Source organism: Rhinoderma darwinii, chromosome 5, assembly GCF_050947455.1.
Source record: "Rhinoderma darwinii isolate aRhiDar2 chromosome 5, aRhiDar2.hap1, whole genome shotgun sequence".
Taxonomy (NCBI): Eukaryota; Metazoa; Chordata; class Amphibia; order Anura; family Rhinodermatidae; genus Rhinoderma; species Rhinoderma darwinii.
This window is the reverse complement of record NC_134691.1, coordinates 113156711-113170655: the sequence shown is the minus strand read 5'-3', so window position 1 is coordinate 113170655 and position 13945 is coordinate 113156711. Positions and strand designations below refer to the sequence as shown.

Genomic DNA, 13945 nt, shown 5'->3' with positions numbered 1-13945 from the left:
AAGACAAAGTTCTTTGTATCTTGCTGTGAAATAATGTAACACAGAACATGGTAAAAGTTAAATAGAAGAATGTCCTGTAGCTAAACACAGTGGGCCTGCCAGTTTTTTTACTTTTTAGAAAAAGTTAAAATAAAAAGAATTCTATACAGTATATATGGTTCCGCGACCATTGTAAGTTGAAAATATTGGTACTCTAAACCATACCCCTCTGGAAAACTAGTAATTGGTTCCGAAGCCCCCAATATGTCAACTATAAATATGAAAAAAAAAAAAAAAAAAAAAAAGATTAAAGCAGACAGGAGCTTCTTCAGAGTGCTGTACAGTACACCGTGTACCAGAAAAATAAAATAAGGACACCCTCATCTGGGGTCAAAAGGATCAAGTCATCCTGGCACAGGTAAAGAAAAGTACAGGACATGTAGTACCATACTGTACTGTAGAGAGGCGCTACTAGACAGCCAATCAGTGCACGCACTACAGTAATACAGGGGTTTTACCAGTAAAACGATCATGCTGATTGGCTGGATCTTCCATTGTCTGCGGGAATGTAGGTTGATTTTGGTTTCAGTTTCCAATGGCCCAGGAAAGACCATTGTATGCTGAAAATATTTAGAATCCAGCTCTGATGCTCTGGCAGTCATGGTGGCCATTTACATAGAAGTAGCATGTGACCGCTGCAGCCAATCAGAGGGATCAGTGGGGTTCAGCCACCATGTGTTTATTTCTGGCATTATGGCAAAAATACGATTCGTCACCACTTAGTCCGGCTGAGCCCTCTGATTGGCTGCAGCGGTTACATGCTATGTGCATGTAAACAACCACCGAGAGTGATGCCGGAGCATCAGCGCTGGATCGCTGGGGCAAGGATAGGTAAGTGTTGTTTTTTTGGCTTCCTTATTTCATTTCCAGCCCCTACTAAAATATTTTCACAACCCGGATAACCTCTTAAATTACTTTACACAGTTTAGTATTATCTGCAAAAACTTGTATTTTACTGTGCAATCCCTGTTCAAGGTAAATGCTTTTCTTTTTGATCCAATAAAAAATTGTTCAGTTTCGGATTCCCTTATGGCGGATTTAAGAAAATAGAGAGATGTTCCCGTTTAATTCTATGAACTGGCAAATCTGTGAAATTTCAAGGTACAATTATGACACTGATCTCAGTATGCTCTTCAGTTCTATGGCAACTATTCACGAAAGGGTTGGTCTACCAAAACATATTTTTAGCATGTCAGATTCATTTCTATTACTAATACAATAAACTATTGTAATTCGAAAACAGGTCATTTACATGTAGAGCTCAAGCTTGTATGTACTAAAGAGGCAGCTCATTTGGCTGCTATTGGGATGGTTCGGAGAACCGGTGAGAAGAAGGATCTCAACCTGGTTTCCCCTGGATTCAAAGGTATCGGCAGTCTTAGGATACGGATGCAATAGAATAATTAGGCGCTGGCAGGTTTAAGGGTATCCATGGCTCCCAGCCCCGCCAAACGAGTGCATTTTCTGCGTTTACATTCGGCGAATTAACGGGATTGTGTTGCCTAGGTCATTGTGCAGTAACGAGGCTTGGCCAGACCTGCATCACTGGATGACAGCGCAGAAAATGGGATAGGCGAGTACTACCAGGGAGCTCAGTGAACATTGTTATTTATTTTAGGGAGCACAGTGTACATTATTATTAACTTCCACGGACACAGTGTATATTAGTTTTCATTTCAGGGGGCACAATGTATGGGGCCATTTTTATGGGGCATAGTGAGCATCACTATATTCAGATGACTGTGTAGTGCTATTATTTTCGGGGGGCAGTGTGTAGAGCTATTGTTAATAGGGGCACAGTGTGTCTGGTCTTCATATAGTGGGTGAGGAACTGCTGCAAAAGTGAGGAGCCATAGATTTCTTTGCAGCAAACTCTGAAGAGTCGAGACCTAGCTGGAAGAAGTGGTCATGGCAGTCTGGGCCAAATGGAGAAGAAAAGAGAACGATTCCAAATCAGAGAAGAGTCACAGAGTGTAAATGTTTATTCTATCTCTGATCAGTATAATAGTCACCCGTAAGGTCTGCAGTTAATGTCGATCACCTTTCTAGTTTGTGAAAGAATACGCTCAGCAGATTGTGGAGGTCATACTGGGAGCTGTGTAGTTTCACGGTAGCTGTAGTACAAACTTCTATAGCACACTTTAGCCGCAATTGTCAATTATTTGATTCTAAGAGTGCAAAAATCATTTTCCATGGCGCAATACACTGCAGGTATTTTGCATGTAAAGTAGGGAACCGGTTTTTACAAATTTGAAAATTAAATGAAAATTGAAAATGTGAAGCACATGGCGAGAGCCAAATCTATTAGGTGTATTTAGGGCCTGTTCACATTAGCGTTGCTTTTCAGTTCATGGGTTCCGTTGCAGCTTTTCCTCGGAGGAACCCATTAACGGAAAGGCAAATGGAAAACATAGCTTCCATTTTAATTACCATTGTTTTTAATGGCAATGCTTCCGTTGCAAATGGTTTCTGTTTGTTTCCGTTCTGTAAGGTTTCCATTTTTAAAGCAGAAACGATAGCGTAGTTTTAAGAAAAAAAAAGGAAACCTTGCGGAACGGAAACCATTTGCAAAGGAAGCATTGAAATTAATGGTAATGCAAACGGAAGCTTTAGTTGCCATTTGGCTTTCCGTTCACGGGTTCCTCAGACAGAAAGCTGCAAAGAAACCCATGAACGGAAAACCATTGCTGATGTGAACACAGACTTAGACACTTTTTGCACCTTACAAGACAGTTTTAAAAAGGGTCTAGAAAAGTGCCTAAGAGGAGTGCTAAAATGCACAAAGTTTGTTAATGGTGTGCACCTTTTTTTTGCGCAACACATTGATATAAAATACGCCAGCCAGGAGGTGGCATTAGGAAAAGAAAAGTTCCTTATATGCCTAGTCATAATCAACTCTAAATCATGGAAATTAGAATAGGTGACAAGCTAAATATGAACTGCAAGTTGTGGAGGATCAGAACAAGGCACTGCACCTGGTTTTCTGCCGCTAAGTGGTAAGAAAATAAATATTTAAATATGTTAAGACTTTTCGAATTTATTATACATGCACACAAAACCCTTTCAAATAAAAAATCTAGTCGGATTACAAGCGAGAGATGCTGCAGGTATTTAAAGAGACACTAAAAATAAATAAATAAAAAAACTATTACAAAGGCTTACAATGACACCCTCATCTTCTTCTTTGACCCCGTTCATATCACAATCCAAGAGGGTAGGGGGGAAAAAACAAACCGTTCCCAGGCATTCATTTATCCATATAAAACATAGGTTTTGGAAAATTAGCAGGTCAAACTAAATAAAGCCAAGCCCCACCTCATCCAACTTTCCAGTGGAATACGACTAGGATGTAAAGGACCCCTGTTTTTCAGCCAGATATCTACAATAATTTTTGTTTAAGGAGTTGACTGCCAAATAAGCGTTTTCTTTTTGTTCTTTTCGTCTTTTCCTTTTTCATTGACAGTTTAGTGTATTCAACAAGAAAACCTAGAAGAATTTTGTACCTACATAAAAATAACTCCTATGTTAAAAATACACCATATTTCATTTTTCAAAAATATGGAAAGTAGAATTTCATAAAATCTACATTTGAACAGACTATTAAAAAGGACATCATTGGCTCAGGTGCTCCACTCGATAGGTGGGGTGGGATGGGGTGTAATATCTCACATATGTACTATGTTCCCACTCATTCATGGGTTTGGTTAAAGATATATAGTGGTCACATGTGTCCCTGTTCCTCTTCAGCAGGGGGGCTGATGCACCCTGTGTGACTGCACAGGTTGCATAACCCTAAGGCCCTGTTCACACTGACTTTTTTGACAAGCTTTTTGGCGCGGAAACCGCTCTGCAAAACTCGTCAAAATCCGCATGAAAATTCCTCCCATTGATTTCAATAGGAGGCGGACGAGTTTTTTTACCGCGAGCGTAAAAACCGTGTCGCAGTAAAAAGAAGCGACATGACCTATCTTGAGGCGGTTTCCGCCTCCAAAACCCCATTTCAATCAGTCAGATATGGGGGGAAAAAAACGCCTCGACGAGTGTTTTGACGAGTTTTTGTCCAAACCACTGTGCAAAAAACGTTTGGAGCAGTTTTTGCAGGAGGAATTTTCCTACTGTAAAAAACTCTGTGTGAACACAGCCTAAGGCCGGCCATGATATCATGTAACTTGGTTGCTTTTTTAACACGGACAAGATAATGGCCTACCTTTACTATGCTGTCTAGTCGTTATACAGCGCAAACTCAGACCTTTATCACAGTAATGCATGCGTCATGATAATTTTGTGTCAGTATTGGCGCATCCTAAGACCACTTTAAAAAAAAAAAAAAAAAAAGGCTAGCGAGGCGCAAACAAAGTTGTATCAAAATTGGGAGAATTTTGCTACACTTTCTAGACTCTCACACAGCAGTAAATCTATCCCAATATTTTCCACTACTCCTGTCAGATGCTGACTGAACAGTTAATAATATGTTTGGTAATTACAAGCGTTAGTTAAGTAAAAGCAAATTTCTAGATTGCACATGCAAATTTCTATGAGCTAGCAACTTCCAAGCAGGACTAATTAGAATATTGCACTAAATAGTAATGTAATGTAGTAATGTGTTCTCTGTCCAAATAACACTATACATGCACTCATGATGTTCTCTTCACTGAACAGGGTTTCAGCAGTTGTGCTCCAGAGCTGCTATTCAATCTGTAATAGGACAGAAATTGCAACAACGGACAGCTATAATAGCAACTCAGCCAACATTGAGGCATGGCGGATTTGTCTCAGGTTCTCGATGTGCATTCAATACAAATAATAAATTCCATTACAAATCTACATTACAGCAAAATCGCAATTTCACACATGCAGATTTTTGCTGTGGATTTGCAGTGAAAAAAATTGTGCCACTTCTGAACCCACCCTAATGATGTGTAAGGGCCTGTTCACAAAAGCGTCACCCTTCCGTTCATGGGTTTCATTAGACCTTTTCTTCGGGGGAACCCATAAACGGAAAGCCAAATGGAAACCATAGCTTCTCTTTGCATTACCATTGATTTCAATGGTAATGCTTCTGTTGCAATTGGTTTCTGTTCCATAAGGTTTCCGTTTTTTCTGCAGAAACAAGTCGACGCTGATGTGAACGCACCCTAACAGACAACATGCATGCTGAAATTTTAATTAAGGAGCCACATTCAAGTCACCATGCCGAGGAACATGTTATCTCTGTATAACAACATGCCTCATGTACATACTATAGTGTGAGATTGAAGCAAATCATTATCTTCTCCACTGTCCGTCCCAAGTAACTGAAAAACTTCCTTGTTTAACATGCTGCTGGGCAAGTTTTAATACGGCTGTGTTGGAGAATCCTTAGCATACAATTTAAACTTAACAACAAAACCAATTTGAAGTGAAGTTTCTTATTATAGAATACTATTTTGAGCCTTTAGGCTGGAAAAACACTGCAGGTAAATTGTAAGTTCCATCATTACCTCTGCAAAAAAAAGTCACAAGCAACTTTCCCTAGATCTCAAAATTTAGCTACATTTTTTTTCTAACGTTTAACTATTTTCTTGCGGATGTAAAAACGCTTTTCTTCATCGGTCAGCTGCCAGCCCTTCTAGATTTAAAGTAACACTTTCCACTATTCACTTTTTATAAGAGAGTATTAACTAAATCCCCTTATGTGCCTAGTCATCTGTAGTTATTATTGAATGCCCCTTTTTGCCAAAGAAAACCGGATGGTCCTGTGAAAGAACAGGAAGGACACTTGAGTTTATACTGGCATTTAGCTTTGGCAGGAAGAGTGATATTTGGCGTTCGCACATTGCAATTTCCCACCACTGCCCGTTTCCAGCAAACACCCATAACAAAGATAATTGAAGATAATTTATTCCTGGGATCTACATATTAATAACATCGGAAGGAATTGCAATTCACAGCGTAATAAAATTCATTCAGTGAATGCTGTACAAAGTGATGTGATGATTATCCAGTTTATACTAAATCCTACAGTAAAATAAAAACTATCCCCACATGAAAAAAAGTGCATAAATATTTACTGTTAATTTAAGAAAAGAATCCATATTGAAGAAGCCACTTGTACAGTTTTCTGTAGAAGTACTAGTTATTTTTTTTAATGAAGGATATAAGCCACATTTTCAGACCTCATCTTCATATATATAAAAATTAATTTCTGATGCTGGTCCTTTATGCACGGCCAAACGACTGGACCAATCTGCACCAAATTTGGCACATAAGTAAATCACGCACTTCTGAAGGTTTAGACCAGGTTTCAGATCTCTAGGTCCTACCGTTCTCGAAATATTCACAAAAGCAAATAAGACACCACTGGCTTCCACATCAAGGACCTTCCTCCAAATCACATGACCTGTATTAGCCATTAGAACACTGGCGTAGCTATAGGGGTCGCAGCGGTCGCAATTGCGACCGGGCCCCGAAGCCAGGGGGGCCCACGGCCCCCCGCACCACATCAATAAAAAGTTACTATAGTAACTCGGGCCGCGGGCCCCTGTTACTATAGTAACATACTTTACTTACCTTCCTGGTTCCAGATCGCAGCGGAGGTCCTGACGTCAAGCGCTGTGCACAGCGCATGACGTCACAGCGCTATGCGCCGCGCACAGCATCGAGACGACAGAACTCCCGCCGCGGCCGAAGAGGAAGGTAAGGTTAGCCCTGACTGGCGGGGTCCGACTCCCGGGACCCGCCAATCAGCTGTTTTGAAGGGGCCGCAGCACTCGTACGAGAGCTGCTCCCCTTCATTCCTGTCACTTCATTCCGGTCACACTGTGAATCCGTGTCGGCGATTCACAGTGTGGGCGAGTAGTGAAATGAAGGGGAAGCAGCTCTCGTACGAGTGCTGCGGCCCCTTCAAAACCGCTGATTTGCGGGTCCCGGGAGACACATCAGCTATTGATGGCCTATCCTGAGGATAGGCCATCAATGTTTAGGGACTGTACAACCCCTAAGCCTACGATGTAGCAGGCTTAGGGGGCCCATGAGACAGGATCACAGATTGTGTGATCCTGTCTGCTGGGCCCTGTATCTAAGCCAATCACATGGTAGGCTTAGATACGTGGCCCATGTGTGATCCTGTCTGCTGGGCCCTGTATCTAAGCCTACCACACTAGGTTTAGATACAGGGCCCCAGCACACAGTAATCTTATACTGTATAAGATTACTGTCTGCTGGACCCTGTATCTAAGCCTACGTTGTGGTAGGCTTAGATACAGGGTCCCACAGACAGTATCACACATGGGCCCTGTATCTAATCCTAACACACGTATTACTAATCATTTTTTGTGTGTTTTCTTACAGGTTCGGTCGTTGGACTACGGCGGATTCCAGGACTACTCCGATGACAGCTTTTTTTTTTATTATCAATAAAATGGTTCATGAGGGTTGTGTGTTTTTTTTTAAAATTTCAATAAAATATTTTTTCTATGTCTTTGTGGTTTTTTTTAAACTATATCACTACCGCCTTAGTAATGGCCGCCGGCTGATTGACGACGTCCATTGCTAAGGCGGGGCTTAGTGTTAGCCGATGCAGAGGCTAACACTAACCCCCTTTATTACCCCGGTACCCACCGCCACCAGGGGTGCTGGGAAGAGCCGGGTACCATCCAGTACCTGACCATCTGTAGTGATGGTCGGCCACTGGGGTGGCCGCAGGCTGGTATTATCAGGAGGGGAAAGGCCAAAAACAGTGGCCCTTCCTACCCTGGTGATGCTAGGCTGCTGCTGCTTTATTGTATCTGGCTTGTTATGAAAAATGGGGGGGACCCCACGTCATTTAAAAAAAAAAAAATAATAATAATTGGAAAGAACGATGTGGGGTCCCCCCCAATTTTCATAACCAGCCAGATACAACACAGCAGCAGCAGGCAGCATTACAAGGGTGGGAAGGGCCACTGTTTTTGGCCTTCCCCAGCCTAATACTACCAGCCTGCGGCCACCCCGGTGCCTGCCCGTCACTACAGATGGTCGGGTACTGGTTCGTACCCGGCTCTTCCCGGTACTCCTGGTGGCGGTGGGTACCGGGCTAATAATGGGGGTTAATGTAGCCTCTGCACCTGCTAACATTAAGCCCCGCCTTAGTAATGGAGGTTGTCAATCAGCCAGCGGCCATTACTAAGGCGGTGATAATAAAGTTTAAAAAGATACAAATCACATAGAAAAAATATATTATTGAAATAAAAAAACACAACCCTCATTAACCATTTTATTGAGAATAAAAAACACGCCGTCATTGAAGTCCTCGTATCCGAAGTCCAACAACCGAACCTCTAAAAAAACACAAACACACAAAAATAATCAGTAACACATAAAGAAGCAAAATTATTATTCTTACCTTTCCTGGGTCCAGCGCTGGGGCCGCAATGTCAGCGAGCTGAGCCCTGTATCTAATCCAATCATGTGTGATACTGTCTGCTGAGCTGTGTATCTAATCCAATCATGTGTGATACTGTCTGCTGGGCCCTGTATCTAATCGTATCTTGTGCGATACTGTCTGCTGGGCCCTATATCTAATCCGATCATGTGTGATACTGTCTGCTGGGCCCTATATCTAATCCGATCATGTGTGATACTGCCTTCTGAGCCACTGTATCTAATCCTATCATGTGTGGTACTGTCTGCTGAGCCACTGTATCTAATCCTATCATGTGTGGTACTGTCTACTGAGCCACTGTATCTAATCCTATCATGTGTGATACTGTCTGCTGGGCCACTGTATCTAATCCTATCATGTGTGATACTGCCTTCTGAGCCACTGTATCTAATCCTATCATGTGTGATACTGTCTGCTGAGCCACTGTATCTAATCCTATTCATAGTTTATAGGGTCGTAGTGCTATAGATATGCTATGCTGTCTCATATACACACTTGTTTTTTGGGGCGGACACATATGTATTGGGGCTATTTCCCTGACATTTTAAGCTCTGAGGGTATGTTCACACGGCAGCGTCTGTTACGGCTGAAATTACGGTGCTGTTTTCAGGAGAAAACAGCTCCGGCATTTCAGAAGTAAAGGCATGTGCAGGCGTCTCTCGCTGCGTCCATTACGGACGTAATTGGAGCTGTTTTTCTATGGAGTCCATGGAAAACGGCTCCATTTACGTCTGAAGAAGTGACAGGCACTTCTTTGACGCCGGCGTCTTTTTTACAGCGGGGTGTAAAAAAAAATGACCGTCGGCACAGAACAACGTAAGACCCATTCAAATGAATGGGCAGATGTTTGCCAACGCTTTTGAGCCGCATTTTCGGACGTAATTCAATGCTAAAACGCCCGAATTACGTCCGTAAATAGGGTGTGTGAACCCAGCCTTAGTGACGCCGCGGCTGCTAGTGCTGCATTGTTGGGTCACTTAGGAGACCCAGCGATGCAGCTGAAAGCTGCGGACCGTCGGCCATGAGAAGTTTGCGGGGGGGGGGGGGGGCCCAGTAAGAATTTAATATTTGCATCGGGGCCCATGAGCCTTTAGCTACGCCCCTGCATTAGAAGCTCACAGGTCCCTCATTCTTAGCCTCACTCACATACACACAGTTTTAGACCAGGTTTCAATAACAACCAAACCATTTTTCTTTACTCTACTTACTCGCTGTAAATGAACTGCGCCTATACTGGATTTGAGCATTCTCATAAATTGAAACCCTTTCATACCAGTCATGCCTCCAAAAAGGAACCCTGCACTTTGCCACAGGAGTCTTTCGTCTAACGGCATGGCAGCAGCCTAAGCTGCTGAAATCTCTCAACAGAACCATGCCTCCAAAAAGGAACCCTGCACTTGTATTTTATTGGATATATCGGCTTCATATCAGTAGGAAATTAAGTTTTTAACCACACACACACAACAAACAAATGAACCAGTGTGAAGCCGGGAAACTCTGCTATTCCATATTATAAAAGTCAATGTCTGTTTGTCTGTCCTCTATAGGCATCCAAACGCTTGAACCATTTGACCCCAAATTTGGCACATAGGTACATCGGGTGTTCAGGAAGATTTTCGTGAAGGTCCTGACCTTGCTGTTGTTCTCGGTTATCAGCCATTAACACATGATCACGATCCAATACTATAAAAGCAAATACCGACATTAGCTTTTATAGTAAAGATGTTTTTATCTGGCAGTAGCAGGTAGTGCAATTTGCAAGATAATCCTATATGGGAAGGTACAGGGGAGCTGTTACCCATAGCAACCAATCCGATTACTGATGGCCAGGAGGAAAGCTTCATCACTAGCTGCAGAGACTCCTCTTGCCCAACTGCAAGCTGATCAAATGTGTCATACTGCTGCTCGAGCTGCTGAAACGCCTCAGCAAACTCGGGCTCTCTCAGCAACAGATCAGACAGGTGGTTCTCAGAAGCGCAGAGATTCCTGCCTGAACCCAGGCCAGTCAGCAATCTGATAGAGCACACCATGATGTTCAGCGTGCTAATGAGTGGGCTTTTATGCATGATGCGGTTTTCAATTATGATCCAACCATAGTTTATGGCCAACTGGTAATAAAACCTCCAAGCCAATGTTGTTAATGAACAGGCTCTTTCACAGTCTTAGGACTCCATCTCCTTCCCCGTAAACCAAGAAAATATGAGGGCATGGATTGGCCTCCTGGGCACCCTTGGAACAAATCCAATGAACACACAAACAGACAGACCAACACGTTACACCCAGGCAGCACCAGGTACTTTTTCTAGTACTTAATAAACTTGGCTAAAACAAACATCTCCTTTAAGGCCACGCCCCCTTGTTACTTTCTAAATTTGGGGAGTGACGATAAAAGTCAAATTTTACAGCAAATTTGGCACACGTTGCAATTTGTGACTTTTTTGTTGCAGTTTACGCCAAAATGTGGCGTGATAAAACTGCATAATAAATTCGAGCCTATCATTACATGCGGTGATTAAATTCTTTGGGATTTCATAGTGGTTTCTACTAGGGATCTCAAACATGCGGCCCCTGAGACTGTCATCTGCAACTCGCTGGGCTCCGTAGCTCCCTAGGGAGAGGAGAGAGCTGTCTGCAGGAGGAGTGCACCGGCGCTTCTTCATGCTGTCACACATGCACCCCCCACCCAGAGGGTTTGACAGCGCTACACCCTCCCTCCCTGTAGATAGCACTATTGGGGCACGCTCTATAAGTGGAATCCCCAGCTAGAGCATTGCCATATATGAACAGTGATGTCAGGGGCTTCCCCAGAGGAGTCCACCCAGTGAAGAGACTATTCTGCCCCGAGACTCCTGCTCTGGAGAAGCCCCTGACATCACTGTCCATATATGGACAGTGATGTCAGGAGCAGAGCAGAAGTCCCAGGCAGAGCACTAGAAGAGTCTCTGCTCCGGGACTCCGGCTCTGGGGAAGCCCCTGACACCACTGTCCATATATGGACAGTGATGTCAGGAGCAGAGCTGGAGTCCCAGCAGAGGAATCCCCGGCCAAAGATTCGGCAACGCTTTGGCTGGGGATTCCACTCCTAGAGGAAGCCCCAATGGAGCTATCTACAGGGGGGGGGTGTTTGTGTGGCACTATCTACAAGGGGACTGTGGCACCATCTACAGAGGGGACTGTGGCACCATCTACAGAGGGGACTGTGGCACCATCTACAGAGGGGACTGTGGCACCATCTACAGAGGGGACTGTGGCACCATCTACAGAGGGGACTGTGGCACCATCTACAGAGGGGACTGTGGCACCATCTACAGAGGGGACTGTGGCACCATCTACAGAGGGGACTGTGGCACCATCTACAGAGGGGACTGTGGCACCATCTACAGAGGGGACTGTGGCACCATCTACAGAGGGGACTGTGGCACCATCTACAGAGGGGACTGTGGCACCATCTACAGAGGGGACTGTGGCACCATCTACAGAGGGGACTGTGGCACCATCTACAGAGGGGACTGTGGCACCATCTACAGAGGGGACTGTGGCACCATCTACAGAGGGGACTGTGGCACCATCTACAGAGGGGACTGTGGCACCATCTACAGAGGGGACTGTGGCACCATCTACAGAGGGGACTGTGGCACCATCTACAGAGGGGACTGTGGCACCATCTACAGAGGGGACTGTGGCACCATCTACAGAGGGGACTGTGGCACCATCTACAGAGGGGACTGTGGCACCATCTACAGAGGGGACTGTGGCACCATCTACAGAGGGGACTGTGGCACCATCTACAGAGGGGACTGTGGCACCATCTACAGAGGGGACTGTGGCACCATCTACAGAGGGGACTGTGGCACCATCTACAGAGGGGACTGTGGCACCATCTACAGAGGGGACTGTGGCACCATCTACAGAGGGGACTGTGGCACCATCTACAGAGGGGACTGTGGCACCATCTACAGAGGGGACTGTGGCACCATCTACAGAGGGAACTGTGGCACCATCTACAGAGGGAACTGTGGCACCATCTACAGAGGGAACTGTGGCACCATCTACAGAGGGAACTGTGGCACCATCTACAGAGGGAACTGTGGCACCATCTACAGAGGGAACTGTGGCACCATCTACAGAGGGAACTGTGGCACCATCTACAGAGGGAACTGTGGCACCATCTACAGAGGGAACTGTGGCACCATCTACAGAGGGAACTGTGGCACCATCTACAGAGGGAACTGTGGCACCATCTACAGAGGGAACTGTGGCACCATCTACAGAGGGAACTGTGGCACCATCTACAGAGGGAACTGTGGCACCATCTACAGAGGGAACTGTGGCACCATCTACAGAGGGAACTGTGGCACCATCTACAGAGGGAACTGTGGCACCATCTACAGAGGGAACTGTGGCACCATCTACAGAGGGAACTGTGGCACCATCTACAGAGGGAACTGTGGCACCATCTACAGAGGGAACTGTGGCACCATCTAAAGGGGCTGCCAAATCTTGACATTCTGGTGTCTGCCAAACGCTGCCAACTGAGCCACCGGACTGCATTTAGCGACACTTAAACTGGATCGTTAAAATATGTGTGGAGTAAACTCGCAATTTTCCGGTAAATTTAAACCTGTAGTAGTTCAAAAAACTAATTGATTAACAATAATTTTGTATTGTATCAAATTTTAATGTAATGTGGCCTGTCAACTTACATTTTTTTTCTATGTGCGGCCCATTTACCTGGCAGAGTTTGAGACCACTGGTTTATATTGATGGATTTTGGCAGATAAGAGGAGATGGAAAGATTAGAAATGGCGCTGAGTTACATATAATCCTTTTTTTGTGGAATAGTATAATTGAGCTTGTATGGATAGGGTCAGATAGGCCTTTCAGACTTCTCCAAGACCACCTCAGGTGTCTTTTCTTCATGATGGAGAATTATTAATAACCTGAAAGCTGCAGACTGAATTGCAATGGATAGATCTACTATGGTAGTTGCAGAAGCGTAGCTATAGGTGGTGCAGGGGTAGCAGTCGCACCCAGGCCGTAGTGGATGAGCGGGCCCATAGCCCCTGTCACTTAAGAAGACACCAGTATTATAAATGACATAAGGTAGCTAGGGGGGCCCTTTTACAAATTTTGCATTGGAGCACAGGAGCTTTAAGTTACGCCTCAAGGTAGCAGGCATGTAGGCCCAAAACTAAGGGGTCCAATTTCCACAAGGTGCAGTTAGTGAGGAATATGAATGATTAAAGGAGGCACGAGAAACTGAATTGGGCCCCATTCCAAGTTTTGCAAAGGAGCTCCAATAGTGAACTTGTTGCGCACCTGCCGTGTGTATTATCCCTCTTCTGCTGCATCACTTTTTGCATTATTTCTGTGCATTTTACCAGCATGGTGACACCATTATGTGTGGGGTTTTTTTCCCATGTGCTGTGCTGTTACCACGTGAATATACATTTCTGTCTGTATTATTACTGTATTAGGTCATTTGCATTTTCCATGTAGTGACAT

At 44.4% G+C, this 13945-nt stretch overlaps 1 protein-coding gene across 1 annotated transcript in view; it reads right to left on the bottom strand.

The window, feature by feature from the left end:
* The window catches only part of TWSG1 (twisted gastrulation BMP signaling modulator 1), a 58528-nt gene that overhangs the window by 17993 nt on the left and 26590 nt on the right, over positions 1-13945 (bottom strand). The gene's annotated exons all lie outside the window — the stretch shown is intronic.